This window comes from Etheostoma cragini, chromosome 3 (assembly GCF_013103735.1).
Source record: "Etheostoma cragini isolate CJK2018 chromosome 3, CSU_Ecrag_1.0, whole genome shotgun sequence".
NCBI lineage: Eukaryota > Metazoa > Chordata > Actinopteri > Perciformes > Percidae > Etheostoma > Etheostoma cragini.
Genome location: NC_048409.1, coordinates 27,926,681 through 27,946,211, shown reverse-complemented (window position 1 = coordinate 27,946,211; position 19,531 = coordinate 27,926,681).

The window sequence follows — 19,531 nt, the reverse complement described above, 5'->3', positions numbered from 1 at the left end:
AGACTGCAGCCAAATGACTTCAGAGTAGTACACACACCTGGCAAACTGAACATTGCTGAATCATTGCTTCACAACTGCAAAGGGAAAAAAGGAGATACACAAACATGAATGAGAGGAGTATGTGAGATTTGTAGCAACAAGTGCTAAACACAGATCACTCACTACAGCTACTGACGCTGAAATAGTGGAGGTACACAAGGCCATCAAACATGAAAGCTTTGAGAACTGTAAAGCATAATTGCGAATGAACTGTGTGTAGTGGGATACATAGTCCTTTGTGGCAATCGCATAGTATAGCCGCGAAATCTCCATGCACAAGCACTTGAACTAGCTCATGAAGGACACTTGATAGTAAAGGGAACCAAACAACACCTTAGAACCAAGGTTTGGTGGCCCGGGCATGGATACAGCAGCTGAGAAGTATTGTAAGACTTGTCATGGATGCCATGACCACTGCCAACCAATCACTACATACCTCTAGTAGTAGAATATTACAGTCGCTGGTATGAGTATGATGTTCTGACCTCTACAACTACAGAGAAAATCAGCCTCGATCAATCTTCAGCAGACATGCACTACCTGTTACCTGCAAGTCAGACAGTGGATCACAGTTCAAATCTGACTTTTTAAGGAAATACTGTAAAAGTAATGGTAATCGAGCACGGGAGGACAACACCAAAATGGGCTCAAGCTAATGGAAAAAGCGCTAAAATGCGTCACTAATGAAAAGAATAAAGATTGTTAGGGCGGAAGGACTAGACTGGAAACATGAACTGAGAAGTGTGTGACTGTGTACCGAAGCACGGAACATGCGACCACAGCAAAAAGCCCTGCTGAGTTGCTCTTTAATAGGACAATGAGGGGAAAGTTACCAGACATCTGTGAATCAAGCACAACAGAGCTGGAGACAGAGATGCAGAGCAGAAAGGAAAGGCAAAATTACATGTTGATGAACAAAGACGAGCTCAGTACCTAAAGGTGGACATTGCAGACACTGTACTCATACAGAAGGACAAAATAGACAAGTTTACCACGCCATTCAAAACAACTCCACGCAAAGTTGTGAGTAAAACGGGAAATCAAGTTGTGGTTGAATCTCCAAAAGGAGCATGCTATCAGAGGAACACCACACAGGTGGAAAGATATGAGATAAACAAGCCAAAGAAAATACACAGGATGACAAACGGGGAGCTGAGGACAGTGGACTTGATGCGTCACACATGCTCAGACTAATGTCACTCAGACACTACCTCAGGAGTTTGAAACTCCAGACATGCCAATGGCCAGAGTCAGAGGGTCAAAGGGCACCTGACTGACAGCTGTACAGTGCTCCAGTACTGTTGGTGTTACAAGAGTATCAAAAATGCCCGAATGAACAGGATCGTTGGCCAAAGAAGTTCCATGTCTCACTTCTACTCATTTTTTCCATGCATTGTCTTTTTTAATATTATTAGGATTATAGAGATTTATTACACCTAATTTCAAGGTAAAAGTTCTGATTTTTTTTCATCTGATCATTGCAAAATGTCCATTGTTGTGAAATAAAGGTAGTGGTTGTCAAAATGAATACAATCACTTTATTGTTTGCCACTGAGCTCTTTTTCTGTGTTACCAAGCTCAATATGTTCAGTGATACAAACATGTTGCAAAGCTCTGCTGCAACAGATGGCGGTTGCTCTCCCACAGCAGCGGGAGCTTCTACTATCAGACTACAAGCAAAAACACTCTGCATTGTGCATGGAATCTAAATTAAATCAGCCTTGAGATGCTGCGAGGCCATTTCCTATTGCATCTCAGTGTCTCTCTCTCTGACACACAGCACTTGGGGAAGACAAATGAAAGTGTAATAAGTGTGAGTGTCTTGTGAGTGGGAGGGGACACGGCCCACTGGAGATATCAGACACGTGGGAGACGGACGGAGAAGGCCAGATAGACAAAAACACACAATGTGGAATAAAGGCAAAGACAGGGAATTAGAAAGAAATAAGAAAAGAGATGTAAAACAAGACAGAAAGAAAAAAAGGGAAACACATACATAAATACATGTAATATATATGAAAAAGACACATGGAGGAAGATCAGAGGAGAAATGGGGACGTTAAAGAATGAGAAATCATTACTAACTCCGATAGGAAATCTATTGAGTGATCCTCCTGCCGTGGCTACAAAGGGGAGAGCTGACAGATAAAAAGCCAGTTGTGGAGGGTTTGTCCTTCACTGCATGCTTCATCAGCAGGAAATGTGTTTTCTTTTCCCCAGCCAAGCTGCAGGCGTGCTGGCTGGCCTCAGAGCGATCTGCACCAAAGGCCTCTGAATCACGTCCGCTTGACTGGAGGCTCACAGCTCAAACCAAAGACACCAAACAAGAGAGGAATCCGTTGCAAAGACCTAAGTAACATTGATGAAGAATACATTATTTGAGACATTTGTACAATTTGCAACTATTGGCAGGATGACCGTGGGCTTCTGAAAGCCTGTACGCTGCATTTTCCTCTGTATGCCTGAGGGTTGATTACCTAATGGCACAAAAACAAAAGGGCGGCAGTTTTCTTGCAAACAAATGGAGCTTCGGTTTCTGGTTTTCAGTTACTGGTGGAAAAATTTACTTCCTCAACGTGTTTGGAGACAGGGATTCAGGGAGATTAATTTTGAGGAACACTAATAACACTACTGGCGTGAGATGTGCTTCTCTGCTTATGTTAATTATTATTGCACATTTAAAGCTTAAATGAAATTTTAACCAAATTTTAAAACTAATATGCTTGTTTGCTTCTTTTTTTAAAGTGGTCCTATTAGGCTCATTTTCAGGTTCATAATTGGATTTAGAGGCTGTACCAAAATAGGTTTATGAAGTTTAATTTAAAAATGAAACACCACATTTTTTTTGTTCTGCACATTGCTGCAGCTCCCCTTTTCACCCTGTGTGTTGAGCTCTCTCTTTTAGCTCCAGAGTGAGGCATCGCACTTCTGTTCTATCTTTGTTGGGAGTTTCACATGTGCAGAACCTAGGTCAGGACTACTAGCCAGTCAGAAGCAGAGGATGAGGGCGTGCCACGCTAGCAGCAAGGCAAGCATTATAACGCGTTACAAAGTGACGCACGTTCATCATCATCCCTCATTACCACCCCTGAGGTGCCATTGGGCAAGACCCTGAACCCCAACTGCCAGTGGAGCTGCTCAGTGACCAGCAGATCGGACTGTGGTTGTACTGGGCAGCTTCCAGCTATAAATGTGATCAGGGTGTTCCTGCAAAAAAAAAGCCTTCCTCTCAATTAAGCTTCTCTGAATAAATAAAGGTCAAAAATATGTAATTTAAAAAAAAGTAGGAGATGACATAAAATCAGCATTAACTAAAATAACTTAAAGTGACAATGATGTATTTATGTGTACAACTTAACTAACTTACTAACTAACTAACTAACTTACTAACTTACTTTAACTCCTACATATACTGTATTACCTTTAAATGAGCTGGTTTGGCTGTAATACTGAGCATACACAGATTTTCTGCATGGTTTCTTGCCTTCACTGTGTTAAAATCCAACTCATTCTCCATCAAATTGTTTTCACTTTAGATCAGGCACACGTCGAGGGCGACAATGTGTGTGAAAAATGTTGTTACTGGCAATTCATCACAGGAAAATGGAGTATTGATTTTAAGCCTCAGGCGTGCTGCCCAAAAAAGCAGCTGTGACTCGGCTCAGTTCAGGTAGAGACAGTAAACGTTATACATACAGTATACGGAGATTAAACTTAAGAGAAGAGGGGCGGAGAGAGGAGAGAAGGAGGAAGGGATCAGGAGTCTAGTGAGGTGAGAGGAAGAGGAAAGCATGATAATAATATATAGATAGATAGATAGATAGATAGATAGATAGATAGATAGATAGATAGATAGATAGATAAATTAATAGATAGATAGATAGATAGATAAATTAATAGATAGATAGACAGATAGATAGATAGATAGATAGATAGATAGATAGATATACAAGAAATAATAATAGGAATAAAATTAATTATAAAAAACAACAAAATGTGCAACTGCTTAAATAGTATGCTAAATGTAAATAAACCAATTGTGCAGGTTGCACTTAGTGCAGTAGTGTCTTGATATGATGAGGCAGAGGGTTAGGGTTAGGTAAGACTGTTAGGGGAAAGGCAGAATTTGGTGAGATGTCGAAGTGGTTTACAATCGGAAAAGCCCTTAGACAGAAGAAAAAGGATTCAAAGAAACTTCGGAGTGAGAAAATTGTAATAACAGGGTTAAGAAATGCGGGGCTGTGCAGTGAATGGAGGAGGAACCGGCGTCGGCCGGAAGAGACGATGGACTTCTGTGGTGAAAAGAGACTCAGAGGGACAATGAGGAAGAGGAGGAGAGAGATGCAATGTTTGGTGTGTGTGTGTGTGTGTGTGTGTGTGTGTGTGTGTGTGTGTGTGTGTGTGCAACAAATGAATCATCAATCAATCTCTAAAGCTGTATTTGCACGTCACTGTCATCCCCATTACCACCGAGACACAAGGAGCTGAGAGAGAGTGAGAGAGAGAGAGAAGGAGAGAGGGAGGGAGGGAGAGAGAGAGGGAGGGAGAGGGGGAGAGAGAGAGAGAGAGAGAGAGAGAGAGAGAGAGAGAGAGAGAGAGAGAGAGAGCACAGATATCAGGAACGACAGAGAGTATAACTTTTCAACATTAATGAGAGCAGTGAAGCACTGCCTTGTCAATGCCTTGTGTGCGTGTGTGTGTGTGTGTGTGTGTGTGTGTGCGTGTGTGCGTGTGTGTGTGTGTGTGTGTGTTGTCATGTTGTCACATGAATTTGTGCAGCTTGTCTGCTGCACACCAGCCGGCTAAAAATGGAAATTGGAGAAAAAAAACATAGAATAACAAACAGAGAGATGAAAATCAGAGCCAAAGGAGGAGAGACGCTGGCTGGTGGCAGGAGGGCGGCTACCTGAAACACACTCCAGGACTCTACAAGGCGCTGCTCGCATGCTCACTGTGAGCTCCTGCTGCCAGACCCTGGGTCAATCTAGATCTGAATAATTCCTTCTACAGTGAGATGAAGGATGGAACACAAAAAGAAGGCTCAGCACCTACAGGAAAGATTTTACATAGTGATGGATTTATGAAATGAAGGCCAGACAAGGATCGGTCACACACAACGCAGCAAAAGAAACACAAGCAATCCCCCCCAGCGTTACACGAGCTTTGGACTCCATCCGTGTCATATTGCTTTAGCCAGTTTACAACAACAGGACTCAGAGGACTTATAACTTCCTGAGTTATACGAGTCTTGCTGCAGGCTTTCTCTGTGCTGCTAAGAGCTGATGTGGTCCTGTTGGCCTCATTGGCTCAATGGGAGTTTCCTGCTAAATGGGAACCAGTTGAGAGTCAGTGGGCGGCCCGGCTGCTCTGCTGGAAAATGATAACTCAGAGTTGAGGAGTTGATGCCCAGAGTGAGGGGGTATTTTGCTCTGCCCTCTGCCTGTTTGTCACTTTCTTATTTTTCTGTGTGGGACATTTATGGACGTCAGAAAAGAGCTTTTGGCCCGACCCGGGTGTGTAACCCGCAGCAAATGACATCCTGTGTAGATCGTGCAGCTCCTACCTGGGCACATGTTTAGCCCTCATGTTGTCCTCGGGTCAAATTTACCCGTTTTCCTATATCAATGTTCTTATTAATTATCCAAAATAACATGATTGATTCCACACAACGCTCTTTGGCAAGTAAAAAATCTCTATGGGAGTCTATATAGTCTCTATAGTATTGAGTTAAAGTTGACGTATTCTAGTCTGAGATTATCCATCAACATACTTTCCTTTAATTTAAATAATTCAATGAATAACATCTAAATAATTCCTAGTTTCTGCTTTGCTAACTCAAACATTAGGTATAATTTCCCATGAATGAGGTTTATTGACCATAAATTATAAAAAAATAACTGTAAAACTAAAGTTAATGAGTAAGTGTTACGTAGTGTTGAAAACGTCAAACAACCATTTTTAAAAAAGGGACAAAAAACATAAGAAAAAGTTAAAAACACTGATTAAAAAGCATCAACAAAAGTGTTGATTAATTGATTAATTTTAACAGGAAGACAACACAAGGGTTAAAGGAACACTAAAGTACTTTTTGAGAAGTGGAATTGTCCATCACGGTTACCATTACCATTACTCTTAAGTCTCATTCAAACTACAGATCTGGCAAACTGGCCCCCAAATAATGTATCTTAAAATAATATTTCCAAACCGTTTCCGTGCTTCATCAACTAGTAACCGGGTGACCGTCACTTCTGCCTTCGCACTCCCAGTAATGGCGGCTCGGTGAGCAGACGCGTTTTCCTCATGCTCACTCAATTGCTTTTTAAGAAATCCTGCATTTTATTTCAGAGTGAGGATATATAAAGAGACATTTTGGGGCATTATGGGACAGCGGTAATGGACAATTCTGCTCCCAACCTGTAGGGGGACCAAAGCGGAGCAGTTCTTTAGTGTTGCTTTAACCGACACACACAGAAAGAAACAGGCATTAACTAGGCATTCGCACAAAATCAGACAAATTGGTACATAGCCCCGGAGGTATGTGTGTTATTTTGTGCTTTAAAATGTAACCTCTGTGAAATAATCAGAAAGGAGTGTTTAATCGTCTAAATCACAGCTTTCTACTGCACTACCTTGCTTCATTCAGGCTCTAACTCGCTCAATCATGGCCTCTCTCTCTCTCTCTCTCTCTCTCTCTCTCTCTCTCTCTCTCTCTCTCTCTCTCTCTCTCTCTCTCTCTCTCTCTCTCTCTCTCTCTCTCTCTCTCTCTCTCTCTCTCTCTCTCTCTCTCTCTCTCTCTCTCTCTCTCTCTCTCTCTCTCTCTCTCTCTCTCTGGGGCTGAGCCACTGTATTAACAAACAGTAAGCAATACTTTCCATAGGCAAGTTTTAAGCACTTTGATCAAAACTGATATTAGTGGCCGGCATTTTAAGTCGGGGGACAAGAAGATAGGGCCAGAATCCGTCCTGTGTTCAAGTATGAATGCATGTCTACGGAGTAAGGGAGTCTAGGCAGCTCCATGGTGAGGGACTGTTGTGTTCTGGGACTGTTTCCTGTTAAAATTTTGGTAGAAACACAGAAACGGGGCCTAACACACATCTCAGCCTGATTCCCAGAGAGAGATAGAGTGAACTAGATCTATGTGAGCATCTTTGTTATGGTGCCATCAATATCTTTACATAACACAAAGTTGACAGCTTGATCGAGAGATGTATTCCTCTTGGAAACACACACACTGTCAGAGTTGGGATGGCACTACATGACACTACATGTGGTTAAATTGCATTTCTAATCCATATTCTCCTCCATCGAGATTTCATTTAATACTTCAGTCATCAAAGTCTCCAGAACCTTTTTCACAAATCCAGAATCAAGAGGTTTTTCCATCTAATCGGAGGAAGTCGATAACAAAACTGTTGCCTTGGAGCATTTAACAGTTTGTTGTGCTACATTTGTTTTGTGTAGTCTGAGACGATGACTTTGCATCAGCTGAAAAATGGGAATGTTGTTGAATCAGTCCAGACATTTCCATTGGCTCAGCTCTGTTTTTACCCAGAACGGGGACGAGGAAAGTTTGCATGTTGAGCAGCGCTGGCTTCATAATGAGCTGCCGTGCTTTGATTCTCCACCTGTCGACGTGACCGAGCTTTCTAGTTCCAATTAGCATGTCGTTAACCAGAATCAGAGATTTAATTACACACACACACACACACACACAGATCCTCTTATATCAGTCATCTGAAGCACAGATGAGTGCGTCCTTTCCATCGAGGTACCTGAATCTGCTCCAGTGGGTTCACCGCGTGCATATCTCTTTATATTCTCTGCACTTATCTGACTCGGTTTCACGTGGTCTGTGATGGGTTATGAGTGTGTGTGTTTGTGTGTGTGTTTGTGTGTTGAATCACTGTGATGTCAATATCTCATCAATGGCTCCTGAAGCTACTATTTCTATTTCAGGATGTGACTACACCCTGCTAGTTTTTAGTCTTAAACGCAATTGAATTTGCCTGCTGGACACTTTAATGGCCTTAATGTGTAGTTGCATAATCCCACGGCTGGATTAATTAGGCGAAGCCCCTAAATGACAGATGAAGGTGTGTCCTGCCTCTGGCTCCAACCGTCTGTGCCGAGATCCCATGGAGTTTACATCACTCCTGTCTGCACAGTGATGGGAGTGATCATTCAAACTCCATGTTTGTAATATAGATGACTGACCTTTGTATTGGATCATCTGCAGGTGGCAAAAATGTTTTTAACTAGAGGTTTAGAAGATGAGAAGTAAATCAAATTACAACATCCTTCCATAGTGTTCGATTTTGAAGTGGGAATGTAGAGCAGGGAACCTCAGACACAATTTCATTTTGGCTCTCATTTGGGGAGAAGGGGTTCCCTTTCTATGCATTACATTCATTCATTCATTCATATTTATTATACAGGAAAGTAACATTACATTACAATATAAACGGGCCTGACTCAGTTAAATAACTGGTTTTCAGCGGGTTCCTGTTCTGCAGAAACATAAAACATGGTACAGCACGTCGGGACAGACATTCGTACGGGACATCGATATGGGCTAGACAAATTTAGACAACTAAAACATTAACTAAGACCTTTATAGAAGACGTCCCACCGCGGTCACGTAGCCAGTTAATCTGGTCATAAACAACCGAGTTTCTTGCTGTTTCATGAATTTATCTGATGATTTTGCCATTGGCTATTACCGACAGAAGTACCAGTATATCGCCATCTCTTCGGGTCTGGACATCTTCATGTATTTAACCCTTATTTTTCACACTCTATTTGTACATTTTGAGAATAGAAATGCCATCAACACCCCCACTTGCTCGTGGATTCTTTGGAACAAAGACCTGCTCCATCACACGTGATCTTAATCAGACATTAAACAGACTCTAGACCAGATACCTAGCAGGGTAAAAACCATTTAATGTCCATACAGCTCCGCGTATAACGTCTGGATAATTCCCGGGTTGCATTACATGTATGAAATGGATTTAAGACCACACACGCTGGCATCATCCGGATCAACCCGTCTATAGTGGAGCACTAATTTGATCCCATTCGCTTGTTGGATTGGCCCATCCGTGCTACCATACTTTGAATACTTCCTCTGTCTATACAGCCTTTTTTGTATTCCTGTGTCCAGTCGTGTTACTTGTTTAATTTTGTAGATGTTGTTGGTCTGCCTCTGTGTTCTCCAAATTAACAACGTATGTGCTGCTTCAGTCAGCATGTTTTTATGATATCCATCCCATCCGCCTGGCTCTGTGGTCTTGAGGAGAAAAGATTACAGTGAGGGGAAAATGACAGTTATTGATTCTACTAGATGAATTATAGATTAATCCCAGCATGCAAATGTACAGGAGAAATACTGTGTGTGTGTGTGTGTGTGTGTGTGTGTGTGTGTATTTCTGTCCTGAAATCCTTGGCAGATTGATGCCTGTGTGTGACCTGTAGGCCACTTTCTTGTTGTTAGTCATGGGCTCAGTGGAGCACTCAGTCTGTCACCCTGTCTGTCACAAACACACACACACACACACACACACACACACACACACACACACACACACACACACACACACACAATAACCTATACATAAAGGCTCCAGCTCATCTATAATTCATATCACTATTCCATTATGTACACAGTCCACATTAAACCCCTAGCCTCCTACGTGCCAGGGCTCTGACTCTGCTCACCTCCATCTGTAGAGCAGGTTGTATTATCATGAAATCTATACCTTTTGCTTTAGTGAAATCTGGCATGTTTTATAAGAGCTGTGTTCTGCTGAGGCCTGGTCTTACAGGGTGTGTCTGGGGAGAAATGCAGTTTGTGAGGTTTCCTCACCTGCTGCTGCTGCTCTTGTCACTGCTGCCTCAGAGCCAGAGCGCCATCTGCTGGTCGCAGATCCATCACCTCCCAGCACTTCCCAGCACCTCCCAGCACCCCTCTGTTGGAGCGGTGACCAGTGGAGAGGCCAGGGTGTGGTCAGCTGATGATGGATTTGAATTTAGAGTGAATAGAGAAGCTCTTAAGCGGGTTGTCTCCAGAGCACAGACGATTATTTAACAGCTCCGAGCTCTGGAGGACATGTCCAGCACACTCTGCCTCAAAGAAGCCTCTCGGATCAGTAAGAACTCCACAGAGACACGCAGCCATCAGTCTGAGCTCCACACATCTGGCAGATGTTACAAGGCCTTCCACGCCTGCACCTCCGGACTGAAAAAAAACTTTTACCCTTGAGCTTTAACTGCATGGAATCAGTCTACTAAGTGCCGTATATAAATTGTCTCTGCCCCATAACTGCTGATTTTATGATGCTGACAATAACAAATGTATTAAATGACTGATTTATATATTATTTTATTTGTAAGGACACAAGCACATTGATCAACATTTCTATAAATGTGCTTAGCCAGTTGACGTGAGACTAAAATGTAACCTCAGTGTACAAGGTTTACCTTCAGTGCATTTCATCCAAAGACCTAATTTACATGGGCTATGGGGGGGGGGGGGTTACAACCCGACGAATAATCAAAATTGCCCAGTGCAACCCCGCCAAGTAATGTATTAGAATTTCCTTTACATAAACAAACACATTTGCACCATACATTAATGCAGAACAATGAATGCAGAAAATGAAGTGTTTGCAGCTCCAAATGTCAATTTCCCCCCCCCCCTCCCCTCCACCCCCCCAATGTTGAACCCAACGTTACATCCATACTGTGTGTTTCCATATCCGAGCTAATTGCACCATTTTAAAGCTATAGTGCGCAGTTTCTGCCGCCCCAATGAAGAATTCTCAGTGCTGACAACAAAAATCATGCGTCCACATGATACAAGCCTTCCGTGATCGCGCAACCCTCACTCCATGCTGTTGCTAGCGGCCAAGGAGGACATGGAGGATTAAAAAACAAGATGGAGTCTTTAAAAGAGGTCTTCACTCAAGTTTCTGCGCGCAAAAGTCACCAGAAGATACGATCTTCTGAACACAGCCACGCTGAGAAATCCAGAGAGAGTTTTGTGGAGCTGAGAGTCTTAATTAAATTGGAGCATCTTATCTGGCAACGGCTTGTATGTAATAGACATGTTAATATAAAAAATGTACGCACTAAAGCTTTAATCCAGTTGCAGCCTTATTGCCACAATTTTGCTATTTTTCACATTATTTATTATAATAGCATTGTTACAGAAGTTGCAAAACGTATTGTACCTCACTCTAAGAAATAAATCCGTAAAATAACAGAAACGGCACCGGTAGCTATGACTTTCTACCGTAATTAAAAAAACTTAATTTTTCAGTTAAATAACTGTGTCAATGGTTTAAAAAGAACTTTACATTTTCAGTTATGTTGTAACTGAACAGAAATAAAGCTGTGAATCACATTCAAGGGACAAATTCTGTTAAAATTTAGAGTCATGCAACTGTTAATTTACAGATATTTCTTAGAGTGTTGTGCAAATATGCCATTAAAGATAATCTATACTGATAATTTGTCAGTTTAACGGGAGTCCATGTGGGTTTTTTGGACAGTGGTTCCCAACACTGGGGTCAGGACAACTCCAAGGAGACAAAACTTGGAAAAAACTTGGATAAATATATTTCTCCTGCGCAACATGATTTTATTCTTTCTGACTTTCATACACTCTTTCTTGTTAAATCCTGGAAGGTTTCACCTCCTCAGTCCACATGATCTTCATTAGAACCACTGCTATAATCATTATGAGTCACATGTCTATATACACTGTAGTTTGGTCTCATTCTCTCTCTCCAGGTTCTGTCCGAGGTGTCTGCGTGGGAACAGGAAGTTAGTCCTCGCCGCCGGTGCAATAAGAGCAGCTGCTCTTAGGGGGATTGTTGGGTCTCTGTTAATTATAGCGATATCTACACACCTACTCTGTAACGTGATCTGGGATAACGTCTATTAGGATTTTACACTAGGAAGGAAATTTAAAATGTGTCAAGCCGAAAAAGGAAAAATAACACACATGATGTGTTACGATGACTAACGCAGTGCTTCATTGCATTTTAACGGCTTATAATGTGCATTCCTCTTCCTGTTGGGCAGGTGCATAGGATGTGGCCAAAGGTAGCAGATCTTATAACCTTCATCTGGTAAATTTCAAAGTAATTAATGGTCAGTGTGCCGGTTTCTTTCTATTGGCTTATATTGTGAAACCCTGAGGCCTTAACCTCATAACCACAGTGTGTTAGTTTTAGGATGGCGTATACAAACTAATACAATCTTAACACTAAGCCATAAAGTAGTGTGATATTGCAGTTTCTTTTAGATTACACACCACAGGTGAGTTAACAGTGTGTGACATTTTGAAAGAGGACTTCAAACGATCAGTGACACAGCGGGAAGGTGGAGATCCATCCAGAAACTGACTTATTCAACTTATACCTGCAAGCTCCATCGCTCCTCCTCTGTCGACCTCAGCCCTAATATCACCACCATGGGTAGTTACAGCATATAGTCTCGCTTTTGAGGAGGGTCTGGCTAGTCCACATAGCATTCCCGGATGGGAGAAAAACAAGCTCTGGCTCTGAGTCAGGAGGCAAAACTAAGGATAAACACACACATATACTGGAAAGTTTTACCTCTTCAGTCCACATTAAACCCAAATATCACCGACGATATCACCTCAATGCAGCAGCTGCAGGTTTGCAGCCCTTTGCTGCATCCCCCCCCCCCCCTCTTTCATGTCTTCAGCTGTCCTATAAATAGAGGCCTAAAAAATGCTCCAAAAAAAACATTTGATATATGCAAATCTATTTCCCCCATCCCTTATAGGTATGAGGTTCTTTTGATTGTATCATTTTGGTCTTTTGGTAGCTTTTTCTCGACGCCTGACCTCCGCAGGCTGTCCTTCGGGGACAGATAAGCAGATGTTCATCTCAGGGACAGACAGACATTTTCACGTTTGTCCTCTGGGTTTCATTCCAGCTTTGTGCCCGGAGGCCATGTTGTTAGAGACACAATCCCCCCGCAGCCTGCTTGGTTTGGACATGTCGGCCCTTCAGGCTCAGTCTGGACACCACACAGGAAGGACATTAGAGACACGGCTCGTTTCTGCTGCCGTTAGGATGTCTTGTTAACGTCCCGTCCAATTTACGAGCTAATGCACCCAGGGAAATACTTGGCTGTTAATGGGACCTGTTGCTTCTCTTTTGTTTCATGTCTATCTGCTGGTTTGTTTGTTGTGAAATGGCAATGAGGGCAGCAGTTGCTGTGGCAACCAGCGGCCTTCCCGTGAGACAAAACGACGACTTCATACACATATACTGATGACTACTGGCAAACAATGTTAGAGAGAGAAAAGAGAAAGAGAGAGAGAGAGACAGGGAAAATGAATAAGAAAATAATTCCATTAAAAACCAACACGAGGGAAACTGAAGCCACATGCAGGTCCCGTTTGGACTGGATCACCGCAGACCCTGGACCTCGGGACCTCTCCGACATCTCTGCCAGACCTTCCCCTCTACTTCGCCTGTTGTGTGAATCACTGATCATCAGCTGCACCCCCCCTCTCCCCCTTTCCCTTTCTACCTGCTGCCTTCAAACCCCGCTCACCTGGACTCCTCCACCTCTGCTCTTTTACCGGATGACTGTGATGTGAAAAAAGATGAAAAAAAACCCAAATATTTCCATTTGAATACCCTCTTGTCGAAGTTAGAGAAAATAGGATGTGAATTTTTCGGTTTGTTAAAGAGTCCATTTATCTCCAAAAGACTAAAAATATATGTTTTGTCCTGTATTAGTGACCAATATGTAAAACATAAAACCATCTGCCATCTTTTCTCCACTATAGCACACAGCACACTGTATGAGGAAGTTTTTCTATTGACAATACCATTTTAAAAAAAGAAAGAAATATTTAGCTGTCATGTTGATGTTTGTCTTCTTTCCTTCAATAATAACTAATCTAACAGAGGTAAAAACGGTCAAATTCAGACACCAAATGCTTTATTCACACGGAAAAATAGCTCCAATTAACACAAAAGAAGAATTAAATGAGTCAAACTTTCATTTAGTTGATGTCCCCTCAGTGTTGCGTGACTAACCTTCCTATGGTGAAGTTTGTAGAAGACCTCTGCTAGATGTTAATTCCTGCTTGTTGTAGACTGCATTATCGAGCAATTTACACTGAAACAGGAAGCTGTTTCAGTGTCTAGTGCTCATTAATGCAAAACTAACTAACATCTATTTGTAAAGAGGCCTTTCTACAACATAAAAGCATCAAATATCAACCATTCAATTCTAATAATCAAGCTGTGTGTCGGGAGATTCATTACTTTTGAACGGGGGTGTGTCGTGTCTCATTGGGATCTGTGTAGGAAGGCACTGGAAGTTCTCTGGATGAACCACATGTTTTGTTTTGTATGTGTCAACAGAAACGTCACACACACACACACACACACACACACACACACTCTCTCACACACCCACACACACACTCTCTCTCACACACCCACACACACACTCTCTCTCACACACCCACACACACACTCTCTCTCACACAGATACACACACACACACTTTCTCTCTCACACACACACACTCTCTCTCACACACACACACAAGCACTCTCTCTCACAAACTCTCTCTCTCTCTCTCTCTCTCTCTCTCTCTCTCTCTCACATACACACACACACTCACACACACAGTGATGTAGCATGCTACCTGTCTGTCTCTAACTTGTCCATACCCTCACACTTTGAGCTGTATTTTGCCGTTCCATGCAGCTGAGGTACAGTTGGCTGCTATTCCCTTTATACGCTCATATAACGCTCTGAAGACAGGCACAAGTAATCCTTTTATAAACCACACATCCAAATTGTTTTCAATTATAGAAATCCCGCCACAAATACATAATAATCCTACACAGGAACACGCCATGACAATCCTGCTCTCCACCGGTCCTCAGAGACAGGCTTACAAGGATATGCCTTATGAATGGAGTCAATGAAAACAACATACTTTAGTTTTCATTTTTAATTTGCAGCAGATGAGCACTTAGCATCTTCTGCCTCTCCCCCCCCCCCCCCCCCCCCACCAATATCATCTTAAAGCACATCTAAAACCTCCAAAAGGGGGTTTGTGTCCCTAACCTACTGTAGGTCACATGGGAACAAGATCTGGATCCCACCTTCAGGGATAGGGAATGTGAGGCAATATGCGCAGAAGCTCAAAACGTATCTTACAACAGCCGCCACTAGCTCTTACAGCTTAACCTCATCCATTGTATTTATTACACAGCAGAAGGACTGCATAGAGGGAACAGCACTCTCCCAGAAAACTGCCCTAGGTGCAAGGTAGACACAGGCAATCTGGGGCACGTGTTTTGAAGCTGTAGAAAAAAACTAACACACTGTGTGGTTCCACTGTAGATACAATTAAAAATGTCACAGGTCAAAGCTGCTGTGTTAGGGGACACAACAGCTTTGCCAGCTGATAGGAGGAAAAATATACGCTTCATCAAACTCGCCTTGATTGCTGGAAACAAGTGCATTGCTATCATGTGGAAAGTGAACTCCTCCTCCTGTCTCCTCATGGTAGAAAGAGGTTACCTCTTACTCTCTTATATCTCTTATGTTACATCTCAACAAGAAACCTCATCTATTTGTAAATTGCTGGAAGAACTTAAAAAAAACTCTTCAGCCTGTTGGGCAGTCTCTTCCATTCATGTTACAACAGGCAAAGAAATAACTCACGTCACTCTGCCACTTCGCTGAGCTTGACTGGAATCACAAGGGGTTTATCTTATTTTGGGAATCATTTTGTTAAAATGACATGGTCTTTTGTTACACCCTTATGTTATTACTTCTTGTTTTTAAATATCAATAACATAAAAAAAAAAAACAGAAAACAAAATGGACAACCTTTCCAGACTGATGTGAGTGGAGTGTTGTTTGTGTCCAATACACTCTCTCTCTCTCTCTCTCTCTCTCTCTCTCTCTCTCTCTCTCTCTCTCTCTCTCTCTCTCTCTCTCTCTCTCTCTCTCTCTCTCTCTCTCTCTCTCTCTCTCTCTCTCTCTCTCTCTCTCTCTCTCTCTCTCTCTCTCTCTCTCTCTCTCTCTCTCTCTCTCTCTCTCTCTTTTAGCTCTGTTTTTGGTCCCCACCATCTCCTGACGGAAACATATGTCTCTTGAGCTGCTAAAAGCTCCACTCTGTTCAGGTTATCTGCCCTGTTATGTAAAGGTGCCCTGCCACATGTATTTCATTACTTTGTGGTAAGTTGTACCATGGACTCTGTAACATTTGGCTCAATTTGTGCCAGTTCTCATTAATATTCAACAAGTTGTGCTGCTTGACTCTGATTGGCTAACAGCTAGCCAATGAGAGCATGGTTATCCTTATCCTTTGCCCAGCGGAACTGGCGAGCTCATGAATAGTAATGAGCTCAGGCAACATGACATCAGACTGACCAGCTTTTCTAATTAACCTGATTTCTCCTCTTATTTCTTTTCAGTGGGTAGAGCTGACAGAGGAGGTAGCAGTTCATTTTCACATTCACCACATAACACACACACACACACACACACACACACACACACACATATGGATCTAACATATTTCAAAAAAATGCAAGTAAAAAGGATTTAGTGTGGCAGGGCACCTTTAAAGGCTGGGTTTTGGGGTAATTGTAAAAGTAACTTTGTCGTAGTGATTTGTAGCTTCCACTCTGCTCAAAAACTGAATACAACTGAACTTTAGGTTTTTTTAATCTGATACAATTTCCTCAAAATTGCATTTTCACATAGCTTGAAGTAGAAAATGCTGCCAAGAGCAGGTTTGCTCTGAGCCCCATCTGGGGGCGGAGTGGAGACTCTGGTTCCCTGTTGGTGTGCCAGCTGGTGCACCTGTTCTCAAGCAGGTTATTTGGTTAATTGGTTCAGAACAGCAAGTAGCCTACAACACTTTGCTCTGGTTTGCACCACTCGGATCAACACAGTGTTTTGGCACTGAAAATTGGCTGATGGGGGTCACCTGCTGTTGTAGTGTTTCTTGGCTTGGATTTAGATCATATTAAGTTGTTTCCCTGCTTTGTTGCCAGTTAGTTTTAGGCAATTAAAGTTTGGTTAAAGATGTGCAGCTATAATATGTTTTTTTTAGGCTAAAGATACTGTTTTTCAGGGTCTTCATGTATTGTAATTGCTTGTACTCATACATGACTAATAGTGGGAAACCTGTTCATGTATAATTATGTTCGTCTCATTAGATTTAGGTAGTCTAGGCAGCTACGTGACAAGGAAATATTTAGTCTCAAATCTGTCTCCTTTTGGAGGTCGGAGGGCCAGCCACACTTTAGCATACTTCCCAGTTATAGAGAGTGAGAGTGAGAGAGACAGAGAGTTAGGGAGAGAGAGACTGAACTAGGCTTTAGCCTTTTTGTTTACCTTAAAGGTTTAGCTATACATAACGTCTCCAGCATGAGTTTAAACCTGTAGTGCAGAGTTTGTCTCCCCCATGAAGAATTCTAAGTAATTACAACAAAACTGTTGACCCGTCCACATGATACAAGCCTTTGGTGATTGCGCACGTGCCCCCACCCCTCCTCCAGGCAGTTGCTAGTAACCAAGGAGGACACAGAGGAATGAGAGGTTATTATCTTTACTCGAGTTTCTGCGCGGGAAAGTCCCCGGACGCCAAAATCAGCTTAGCAACTCATTTGGCAACAGCTTGAATGTAACAGACGATTATTAATATCAAAAAAGTTACGCACTAAAGCTTTAAATACACCTTCAGGGAGACGGGAACTTCAGAGAGTGATAGATTATTATTATTAGTCTTCATTAAATGTTCCTGTCTAATTGTTAAAAGTCTGTGTGGGTGTGTGTGTGTGTGTGTGTGTGTGCGTGCATGCAGGAACAACCTCTCTATTAGAAGTAGCCGTGTGACTTCATCCAATCACTAGGATATTAAAGAGATGACAAAAACAAGACTATAAAACGAAAAGCTGTGTGTATACGTGTGTGTATGTGTGTGTGTGTGTGTGTGTGTGTGTGTGTGTGTGTGTGCAGCAGTGCTATCTGACATAACATGGCCTCTGTCGTATTAAATAAATTAAATTGGTAATGCTGAGAAAGCAAGGGCGAGATAGAGAAGAATGACAGGATGCAGATTGGTTAAAATGAGGAGAAGGGTAAAAAGAGAGGACTTCATGTAGATGAAACTGTGAAATGAAATTAATTAAGAGAGAAACAGATGGAGAGAAGGAGGTAAGTACTAAAAGGGTGATTGGCAAAGAGAAGCACGGAACAGGGAAACAGGTGGAGTTGATCTTTTCTCTTCCAACAGTTTCCAACAGTTTATCAGGTCTGAGTTGTGCACTCATGTGTAAAGTTGGCAGTCTGAGCAGCATCTTAGCGCTGGAACAGACCAGAGGAAACGTATGCATCCACCGAGGTCTAAGGTGAAAAACTATCAAAATTCAATCAATCAACATGTATTTATATAGCACTTTACAACTACCAGCAGGGTCCAAAGTGCTCAACAAAATGAGTAAGATCACAACATACAATAGAAAGAGTGAACATTGAAAACAGTAAAATCAGAAAAGGTTACAAAGAAACAAAAGAATGAAATTGTCACACCACTGCTACGTATTAAAAGACAGACTAACTTGTATATCGGGGGTTAAACTTGTTCCAGAGTCTCGGGGCTGCAACTGCAAAAGCCTGACCCCCCCACCATTTAAACCTGGACCTCGGGACTTCTAAAACCGTTTCCGCATGAATCACTTTGTGACAAGTAGCCTACAAGATGCTAACGAGAGGTTTCTGTAATGTCAACACAGTAAAAATGGACCTACTTAACGAAGCGTGTTCACTGCTGGCTACAAGTTAGCATCAAACACAGCAAAGGCTGTCAGTTGAATGGCGTTTTTTTAGCTAACATTACCAACCAAACAACCATAGATAGCTACAACGATCCATCTTTCCATCTTATGTTATTCTTTGTAATGAGAAAAGTTTATTCTTTCATGGATTTCACAAATTTCAGTATGACACATTATGCTGTAAACCATTTCAATCTGAGCATGCGCGACTCAAATCTGCACTCGTCTCACATCGGGGAGGGACAATTCAATTTAGCAATCATAACGTGTACTTTATTAATCCCACAAGGGGAAATTACAATGTACACTCTGTTATTAAACACAGACCTGAACTGCACACACATGCTCACGTATGTAGAGATGTCAGAGAGGCGGCCCATGGGGGTTCGTTGCCTTGCTCAAGAGGAGCTTGGCAGTGCCTAAGTCCACCACCCAGAGGTGCCAGTTCACCTCCTAGACCAACAGAATCAGAAGGTTCACCTCCTGTATGTGGACTTGAACCAGCAACCCTCTGGTTCCCAACCCAACTTCCTACGGACTGAGCTACTACCCCCCCCCCCATATATCGTATCATAAAGGAAGTAAACATACAACAACAACAACATTTTTCACAACATAAAAAAGAGA